Below are 10,962 nucleotides of genomic sequence, written 5' to 3'. Positions count from 1 at the left end.
GGTTAATATTTGTGCACCACTGTCATCAAGCCCACAATTAGTGATGTGTAGGGGTCTATGAGACCCCCCCATCACTAATCCCATATGTAAAAAGAAATATACAAACACCAAGAAAAATCCTTTATTTGGAATAAAATACAAAATCATCCTCTTTCACTACTTTATTAACCCCCCAAAACACCCCTGCAGGTCCAACGTAATCCACACGAGGACGGTCCTGGCTCTGCTACATCCGAGCCTGGAGAGACCGAAAACATGTCCGATCTCTCCAGGCTCCGTTTTTTTTCGGTGTTTGTGTATTTCTTTTTACTTATAGGATTAGAGATGGTCTCTTCCATGACCATTTTTAAATTGCCCGATTCTGGTCCCCATAGATTTATATGGGTACCGGATTCTGATCCCCATAGACTTATATGGGTAACAGATTCTGGATCAAAACCAGATTTTTAAAAATTTTTAGCAGGGACTCGCCGGTCCCAGTTATCTGCGAGTCTGCTCTTCTCTATTTGTACAATCTTAATCTTACTGGACTTTTACATGTTCCCAATTGCTGATAAAGGAGTTTCCAGGAAGCTTATCATAAATCTATAGTATTTAGAAGCTATATTCTCTCAGTCTACATACTGGATGAATATTAAAAAAAAAAAAAAAAAAAGATATAAAACAATAAAACAAACAAACAAAAATATCCTACTTTTGATCCGGTGGCAGTTCCCTGTTTACAAATGTGATAACGGTCTTAGAGAGAATTATTCTATTGACTAAGGAATGAAAAGGCCACAAGCGGACAAATACTATAAGTACTTGTTTCTTTACTGTTCACACATTGTTAGTCATACTTTATGGCATATTTCATTCTTATGAATGTGTTTTACATCTCTTCATTACACTTACGCACACATAATTATACGTCAGTCGAAACACACACTGATAAGTGTACAGAACACTGTAAACATTCATTAATCTGTATCCAGGCAGTTCATTCATAGCATTTTCTCTACATGATAAATATCCTTCAAATAAAACTTTGAAGAGAATGTCTTTTGTCTTCCTCAAGTATAGTCAGTCTGAAGATGTCATAAATGCACCTTGATGGCGTGCAGTGACACGTGTCCTCCACAGGACTCTTACACGTACTCGTCCTTTCTGGCCCAAGCTCCCAATAGTGCAATTAAAATAATCATGGTAATTAATAGATATGTGGCTACTTCATCAATGCACCACCGATCTGTGCAGCTGCAGGACTGATTTTGCCAGGTATCCACATAAGTCAGAGGAATCCTTTGTCTGTGAGCCCGGAGGGAGTGTATTCTGATGAAAGAAGAAAAAGAATGCCTTTTTTATTAATAAATAGCAGATATTTATCATTAAACGTTTATAATTATGTAACCATATTACATCAACAAGGAAAAACGTAGCTACATGCAAACTGTTTACTAGACTGGCTTATACAATATATATATATATGTGTGTGTATATATATATATATATATATATATATATATATATATATATATATATATATATATATATATATATATATATATATATATATATATATATATATATATATATATATATATATATATATATATATATATATATATATATATATATATATATATATATATACACACATACACACACACAGACACACACACATATACACTGTATTTTCTTTTTTATTTAATTTATTTTTTTAAGCACTTTGGGTTCCTGAGTTCAAATCCACCACAGGACAACATCTTTGAGGAGTTTGTATGTTCTTCCCATATGTATGTGGGTTTCCTTCAGGTTCTCCAATTTCCTCATACACTCCAAAGACATACTGATAGCGAGTATAGACTGTGAGCCCCAAAGCGCTGTGGAATATGATAATGGAATATAAAGAATGCATAATAAATAAATAAGAATTTGCTCTATTGCTCACATTGTTTTAAGTACTTGCACTAGAAGACTTGCTCCACTCCTTCAAGTCTTGCGGTTAGTGTTGCAGCTAGGATTAGTCATGGTCTCCTCTCTTATCCGCACACCCACTTTGCTTTTGATTGACATCCGTACTTACACACCAAGTGGGGGTCATCACTAAAACCAGACAGGGTGTACTAGTAGAGTGGTCCTTTGTCTCACATGTCTGCTGGATTTTTCCATTGCAGCCACCAATCTATGGGATACTTTTCTTCATCTTTTTAGACTTACGGCTGTCCAATATTCTTGTATGACTACAATCTTTAATTTTCACGAATACTTGTTTTAGTCTATGGGGCCATACACATGTTCGTGATTTTATTCGTGTACCGAGTGGTCAGCGGAAAATCATGGAGACATATTCAAATTTTATCCAAGAGGTGGATCAAATTTGGCAATACAAGTTTAGGGTTTGTGAAAAAAAAAAAATTCGGCACTCACTCGGATAGCATCTGAGTGCAGTAGTCTGATTTTTCACAGACTGGCAGATAGGAGAAAGGGAAGAAACTTTTTTTTACTTCTGCACATACAAGAAAAACTGATGAAACTCAGACCACACTCTGATCAAAGTCTGATCTACAAATTGATCAATTTTTCTCGTATATGGAAACAAAATGACTGAAGGAGCAAGGAAGGACGATCCAGCACTACCATCCAGTAAAAAAAATTACTTTCTTTAAAGTCCATTGAAACAAGTTGATTCAAAGGATCCATAGTAACATTGCGTTTCTAGCTATATGCCTTTCTTTAAAGTAATATGCTATGACTAAGGGCATATAGCCAGAAACGCGTCACAACTGCAATGTTATTCTGGATCCTTTTAATTTGCTTGTTTTAATGGACTTCAAAGAAAGAATTTATTTTACCGGATGGAAATGATGAATCTTCCTTCCCTGCGCCTTTGGTTTTATTGCTGTGCTCACCAGCAGGAAATTAGCACCCACTGGTTCAGGATTTCTCATACAAAGGAAAGGGTGGTGAGCTCTGTTTTCTCCTGGCAAAAACCATTTCACACAGTCGACTCTCATGGCTCGAGTACAGACCACAATAACCAGACTGGCCTTGGTCTCCTAATTTGAACTCGTAAACATATGTGAGGCTATTGAGTTCGGGTCAGGTGGCCTGCAGCTGGTCCAGACTTTGCGATCCATACTCATATCATGAATGTTGGATGTATGAAAATAGCTAAAAGGAATGTTACCAGGTATTTGCTCCCCCATCTGAGAGCAGCATAATGTACACACAGAGACCCTGATTCCAGCAATGTGTCACTTACTGAGCTGTTTGCTGTCATTTCATAAAATCAATGTTTTCTCGGCTGCAGATCTAGCAGTTAGGCTGGAGTCACACTATCGTGTGAGTATCGGATCACACTGCATGGACTGGCTGGCTTCTCTTCTGCCAGGAGCGGCTCCGCTGTATGTATTTCTATGATGCTGACCCGCTACTGTCATGAGAGCCGTGGCCGGTCCGGGCAGTGCGATGCGATACTCGCACAAGTCACACGCAAGTGACTGGATTACCTGGCAGCAGCCAAGTAGTCCTCTAATGAAAATCTCCTTCTGATTAATCAGTGATTTTATCAAAACTACACTAAGCAGCCCAGTAAGTGACACATCGTTGGAATTAGGATTTCGGCCCCTACATTATCCTGCTCTCAGATTAGGTGGCAAAAACCTGGTGACAAATTCCCATTAATTGAAAATTCACACACTGTGGAACTGTTACATGTTGTGCCAGTTACAGTACAATATATGAGGTTAAGGATTAAATAAACGTTTCCATGCACAATAGAAAAAATTGCACAGAATTAAAGGCAGACTGCAGATCTGTAATACACAGCATATTCATACTGTGGCAAGTGTGCACCATATTCCACATCAAAATTTTGGCACAAATTTACAACAACAATTGCACTGGAAAACGTTTGCAATGTGCAAACTCAGTTATGAAGAAACAACTTTAAACTCCATAGGTTATTATTGTGTTTCCATCAGTTTTTTTACCTACTTTTTTGAGTTTTTCACCTGTTTTTAATTTATGCCTTTATGTATGTGCACACGTTGGGTTTTTGTTTTTTTTGAAGTGTACAGCATTACACTTTCACAGCAAAGTTTTCTGAAAATCTTTCACCCATTCTAATGGAGAAAAACTCATACTTTTTTTGCAGTATTTTTCTTGCAAAGAGCTGTCTTTCATGCAGACATGTCAGCAGCAAATACTTAACGTGTACATACACTATTATTTTAATCTGTGCCTTTTTTTAGGATGTGTCCCCATGATGAGTGTTTGACACTGCAATGCACGAAAAACGCAGTGTTTTACATTTCCAGAAAAGTGGACAAGATGTATAGAAATCTCATGGCCACTGTGCTTTTTATTTTATGCGGTGCGTGTTTGAAATCCACATATCAACTTCTCTTGTGAGTACACTACATTTTATGTGAAGATTTTCCCCATAGACTTGTATTAGATACATAAAATCTGCATGAAAAAATGCAGCGTCAAAAACACACGTGTAAAACACATAAAAAAATGCAAGTATGTAATTTACCAAATAGGTGCGGAAATGCTACAAACCATCTGTTCCATCAAATATCACCACAAGCTCATAGTAGAAACGTATAGTACGGCTGTAGACCCACAATGAGTTTCTGGTGAGTTTTTAATACTGTGTATTTTTGATGCATCTTACTGTTTCATCAAAGTGGATGGGATTTATAGAAATCTGCCGAATGTGCTTCTTTATTACTCAGTGTAATCTGACCTGCGGTGCGTGTTTCAAATCCACAGCATGTCAATTTCTCTTGTGGGTACGCTGAGATTTATGTGTGGATTTTCCACATAGACTTGTGTTAGGCTAGTTTCACACTTGCGTTGGACGGGATCCGTTGCTATCCGCAGCCTTGAGGAATTACGGTAACCGTTACAGGAAACAGTTATATTCCTCATAGACTTCTATTAGCTACGGATAGCAACGGATGGTCTTGCATTGCATCCGGCCCACAGCGCATCAGTTGTTTTGACGCTGACCGTCAGTGAGCGTCGGGCGGATGGAACGCTGCATGTAGCGTTTTTCTGCACTTGGCGGAGTGTCAAAAAAACGCAACCTGCAGGATTCCATCGGCGTCCGTTGTTTTTATAATGGACGCCTATGGTGGCGGATTCCGTTAGAATCCATCATTTGACGGATTCCGTTAACGCAGCTGTCTTTACACAACTGCGCATGCTCAGATGTGAAAGTCAAGGAAAAAAACCTACAACGGATTGCGTTATTTTGTACGATCTGTAGCATGCGTTGTGCCACTATATGCAACGCATCCGTTGCATGCGTCACACAACGCAATGCTACGGATCCGTCCAACGCAAGTGTGAAACTAGCCTTAGATGCAGAAAATCCACATGTAAAAAACACACATGCGATTTTAGTGTGGTTCCACAGCTGAAACATAAAAAAAACACATGTATTTCACACAGGATTTTATCAATAAAGTTTTGTCAAATCCAAATACCACAAGTGACAAAAACAAAAAGAACTTTATTGATAACATGTCATACTAGAAACAAAAAGCTAAGAGTCAAAAACACAATCAAAATGTATGTAAAAACCTCACACAAAAACGCAATGAAAACGTTTATATACCTCACTCTTTGTAGCCAAAACCAGGAGCAATGAGAGGAAAAGTATAATAGAAACACGTCACCACTTCTGTATTTATTACCCACTCCTGGTTTTGGCTACAAATACTGAGGTAAAAACTCACCAAATACTCACCGTGTGCACGTGGCCTTAAAAAAATTGAGGTAAAAAAAATTGAACAAATACTCAATGTGTGCACATGGCATTAAATGGCTTGCCTACTACCAATACACGTGCACACGTGGAGTATTTGGTGAGTTTTTTACCTCAGTATTTGTAAAACAAAACCAGTAATGGAACAGTCAGAGGAAAAGTATAATAGAAACACGTCACCACTTCTGTATTTATTACCCATTCCTGGATTTGGCTACAAAAACTGTACTGAAGTAAAAAACAAAAAAAAGCAATGAAAAAGTTTATATACCTCATTACTTGTAGCCAAAACCAGGAACAATGAGAGGAAAAGTATAATAAAAACACGGCACCACTTCTGTATTTATCATACTTCTGATTTTGGCTACAAATACTGAGGTAAAAAAACTCCCCAAATACTCACCGTGTGCAGTGCACGTGGCCTTACAAATACTGAGGTAAAACTCACCAAATACTTACCGTGTGCATATGGCCTTACAAATACTGAGGTAAAAACTCCCCAAATACTTACCGTGTGCATATGGCCTTACAAATACTGAGGTAAAAAAACTCCCCAAATACTCACCGTGTGCAGTACACGTGGCCTTACAAATACTGAGGTAAAACTCACCAAATACTTACCATGTGCATATGGCCTTACAAATACTGAGGTAAAAACTCCCCAAATACTTACCGTGTGCATATGGCCTTACATATACTGAGGTAAAAAAACTCCCCAAATACTCACCGTGTGCAGTACACGTGGCCTTACAAATACTGAGGTAAAACTCACCAAATACTTACCGTGTGCATATAGCCTTACAAATACTGAGGTAAAAACTCCCCAAATACTTACCGTGTGCATATGGCCTTACAAATACTGAGGTAAAAACTCACCAAATACTCACCGTGTCCTCGTTGCCTTACAAATACTGAGGTAAAACAAAATGGCCAAATAGTCAATGTGTGCACATGGCCTTACATGACTTGCCTACTACCAATACACGTGGAGTATTTGGTGAGTTTTTACCTCGGTATTTTCAGCCAAAACCAGGAGTGGAACAATCAGAGGAAAGGATAATAGAAACACGTCCCCACTTCTGGATTTATTACCCATTCCTGGTTTTGGCTACAAATACTGAGGTAAAAAACTCAAGTAGTCAATGTGGGACGTGGCCTTAACGTTTATTTTCTGTGTCCACTGATAACTCAACTGCAACCTTTTAAATATAAATTGGCACATTTTTGCTGAAGCACACTCTAGTTTCCCCTTCTGGAATAATTTTTCAATCACCTGATTATTTTTTTTTTTTTTATTAAAATTAGCACAAATTATGAAATTAGCACAAAAAAATAGCGCAAAAAAAAATACAAGATCAAAAAGGAATTGACTTTAAAAAACTTGCAAATGATGAATCAGGACCTTTACTATTTTCTTCCTTCCCACATAATATATTGTCAATGAGGAAAGTACAGTGACCACAACTAGTTAATTGAAGGCATTTGATTTTATTAGGGGTGTCCGTGTTACTTCATGGATTTTTATTTGCACCCATTTGTTATGCAATCAACAGCATTGTAATAATCTACAAAAAACACAAAAAACCTGAGCTGAAACAATGTTCAGTAAACATGCAACATTAAGCATGTGAATTGCAGCCTTAAGACTAGAAAAAAACCCAAGAGAAAATTGCATGAAAAATACCCTGACTATAAATAAATAAATTGCAAGTGCTTAATAACAGGGTACTTAGTGTATACATTTTTGCAAAAAGGTAAAAAGCTGTCTCACCTTGTCACGGTGTACCCATCTGAGACAGTCCCTAACCTACTGAAGTTAAAAACATTATCAATACCTGACTTGTGTCATGTCAAACTCCAATATGAATGGTGGCAAGTGGTCAGCTGTGTCCCAGAATAAATACACAGTGAAGTGAGACGCAATTAGTTGTTCAGTCTCAGTATTAGGAGGGCTGCGCCCCCAACTTGCAAAAAAGCAAGATAACATACAAAAAACACAAAAAACCTGAGCTTTTTACCTTTTTGCAAAAATGTATACACTAAGTACCCTGTTATTAAGCACTTGCATTTATTTATTTATAGTCAGGGTATTTTTCATGCAATTTTCTCTTGGGTTTTTTTCTAGCATTGTAATAATCTAGCAATGTATATAAAAGGGATGATAATCGTAATCAGAATGAATAGACATTCTCATCATTTTCACTTGTGTTGCTACATTTATTTCTGTATTACGTGAAATAACCTTTGTCGCTTATTGTATTGATTTTTTTTCTTGCACACAGTTAGACTCACAATGCAGGTATAGTATATAACAATACGCAGCAGTTCTTACACACAATGACAGACTGTACATGGTCTGCACGGCAGTAATGGTGAGCTCTTACCTTCTTGAGGAGTTCATCTTGACTCTCTCCAGGATGTGACAGCTTATTTTACTTCTCAGATCTTTGTGTGAAGAGTCACTTTCGGTGACTGAAGCTAGGTGTCTTTGAGTTCACAGATAGTTGATTGAGCATGTTCCTGTGTCCTTGCTGGTGTTTAGTCAGTCATGGTTTAGAGTCCTTTGTCTTTTCCCCATCAGCTTTAACTTTCTCTCCTCTGTGCGCTCAATAAACACAACCTCCTGTTCCTTAGGACACTCCCAACTAACACTGCTGGCTGGAAGAGGTGCCCATAAAGGTATGACTGATGTCAGACGTGTCCAAGAAATATTTCCTGCATCAGCGAAGAATGATCTCACTCCGATTCCAATAGATCTGCCAGACGCCTTATATTGCCATGAGTGGGACAATCAACATAGTTCTACCATGTTAAGAAAAAACGTGCACTTATATATTGAAACTTGTGTTCTTTGGAGGGGTGTCCACTATCAAGAATAAATATGTTCAGGGGAAAAATAAAATAAGAAAAAAAGCATTACTGTTACGTTAAAACAAGTTATCACCTACAAGTATACAAGTGCATATCAATAAATTTAATATAGTTAAAAGTCTGATGATTGTTGGGGGTCCCAGCTGTCAGATCTCCACCGATCAGTAAGTTATGATCTATCCCACATACAAGTGCATCTAAATAAATTAGAATAGCATCAAAAAGTTAATTTCAGTAATTCAATACAAAAAGTGAAACATATATAGAGTCATTACAAACGGAGTGATCTATTTCAAGCGTTTATTTCTGTTAATGATGATTATGGCTTACAGACAATGAAAACCCAAAAGTCATTGTGACGCCCTGACAAAATTAGGGTGTCACAGATTACTGCATCCATCTTCCAGGTGCAGGATTCCCTCCTCCTTGGCCTTCCATCACAACCCCACACAGGTACATACACCAGGCACAAAAGCCTAGTCACCCCCCCAGGACAATAAGGACACACCAGTGGGCAGGGCCAAGCAGATGGTGACGCCCACCTAGGGGTCCTGAGGTGTCAAGGGGAGGGAACGAGTTAGTTAAGTTTGGACAGAGGAAGTGAGAGGAGTGAAGTGGTAGTCGGAGGTTGTACGGTAGCTCCTGGACTAACGGACTACCTGAGCTGACTAGGTGGCAGACGGCAGAGCAGGGCCACAGGCGACGGAGATCTGGTCGCGGGAGACCTTAAGTGGACCGGGGCAGGGTTGTAGCCCGCCGGTGCCGACAGCGGGAATCCGGTCCTGAGGCCGTGCACAGTCGAGGTATCTGGACCTCAGGGCGAGGACAGCTGCAAGCACCATTCCAATTAACCAGTAGGGGACAAGATTCCAAGTCTTGTCCCACTAGCAGCCCAGATAGAGTGAGAGGGAAGCCCAACGCGGGGGATAGGGCGTCTGCAAGTGCCTGCAAAAATCCCAAGGGTCAGATCTCGCAGGCCACAGCTCCCACAGAAGTCACCGGGAGTGGACTTTCCCCATTTCATGCGGACTAGTCAACACACAAGACAGCAACACAGAAGTGCAGCAGGAAGGGCCCCTGTCCTGTCTACCAGTGTGCGGGACCCGAGCACACCCCTCCAGAGGCTACAGGTATCCGGCACTTGGTTTACTATCTGGACTCTGTGTGACTTTATTCAAAATAGTGAGTACACCAGTATCATCCAGTCCAGCCCGGCAGACTGTGTCCCAGCACTCCACCTACACCTGGGCCCCAGGACTACACCTCCCCTGCCCGTGGAGGCGATACCATCCTGCTGCCCCGCTCCATCAGCCCCGGGCACTCCATACCAAGGCAGCGGCAGTGTCACCAACAATCACCGCAACCCACGGGTGGCGTCACTAACAAACTCTCCCCTGTAAATACCCCTTTATTTCAGTTGTGGGCGACGGACTGCTGCGCGAGCCCGGGTCCGGCTGCCACTCAAACCACAGCAACCGTCCGGATCCGAGCGTCCTGAGCAGCCCCTCTGTAGTGGTTTGTCCCCTGCCCGCAACATCATTATCTAAAAAAATTAGAATAATTTACAAAACACCTGCAAAGGCTTCCTAAGCATTTAAAATGTTGCCTAAAGGGGGCTTTACACGCTACGACATCGCTAATGCGAAGTCGTTGGGGTCACGGAATTGGTGACGCACATCCGGCCGCATTAGCGATGCCGTTGCGTGTGACACCTATGAGCGATTTTGCATCGTCGCAAAGACGTGCAAAATCACTCATCGGTGACATGGGGGTCCATTCTCAAATATCGTTACTGCAGCAGTAACGAAGTTGTTCCTTGTTCCTGCGGCAGCACACATCGCTCCGTGTGACACCGGGAACGAGGAAGCTCTCCTTACCTGCCTCCCGGCCGCTATGCGGAAGGAAGGAGGTGGGCGGGATGTTACGTCCCGCTCATCTCCGACCCTCCGCTTCTATTGGGTGGCGGTTCAGTGACGCAGCTGTGACGTCGCTGTGATGCTGAACGAACCGCCCCCTTAGAAAGGAGGCGGTTCGCCGGTCACAGCGACGTCGCCGGGCAGGTAAGTACGTGTGACGGGTCTAGGCCATGTTGTGCGGCACGGGCAGCGATTTGCCCGTGTCGCACAACAGATGGGGCGAGTACCCACGCTAGCGATATCGGTACCGATATCGCAGCGTGTAAAGCCCGCTTTAGTCTGGTTCAGTAGGCTACACAATCATGGGGAAAACTGCTGACTTGACAGATATCTAAAAGGCAGTCATTGACACACTCCACAAGGAGGGTAAGCCACAAAAGGTCATTGCTAAAGAAGCTGGCTGTTCACAGAATG

At 40.9% G+C, this 10,962-nt stretch overlaps 1 long non-coding RNA gene across 1 annotated transcript; it reads right to left on the bottom strand.

Annotated features, from left to right (window-relative positions):
- Positions 1–795: 795 nt before the first annotated feature.
- Positions 796–8,621, bottom strand: LOC142301540 (uncharacterized). The gene is made up of 2 exons (XR_012752823.1): positions 8,146–8,621; positions 796–1,311 (listed from the first exon to the last, which is right to left on the bottom strand). It is a non-coding gene; the product is annotated as an uncharacterized LOC142301540 (long non-coding RNA).
- Between the last annotated feature and the right edge of the window lie 2,341 nt (positions 8,622–10,962).

Source organism: Anomaloglossus baeobatrachus, chromosome 4, assembly GCF_048569485.1.
Source record: "Anomaloglossus baeobatrachus isolate aAnoBae1 chromosome 4, aAnoBae1.hap1, whole genome shotgun sequence".
Taxonomy (NCBI): domain Eukaryota; kingdom Metazoa; phylum Chordata; class Amphibia; order Anura; family Aromobatidae; genus Anomaloglossus; species Anomaloglossus baeobatrachus.
Note: the sequence above shows the minus strand (reverse complement) of the source record. Positions and strands in the feature narration are given on the sequence as shown.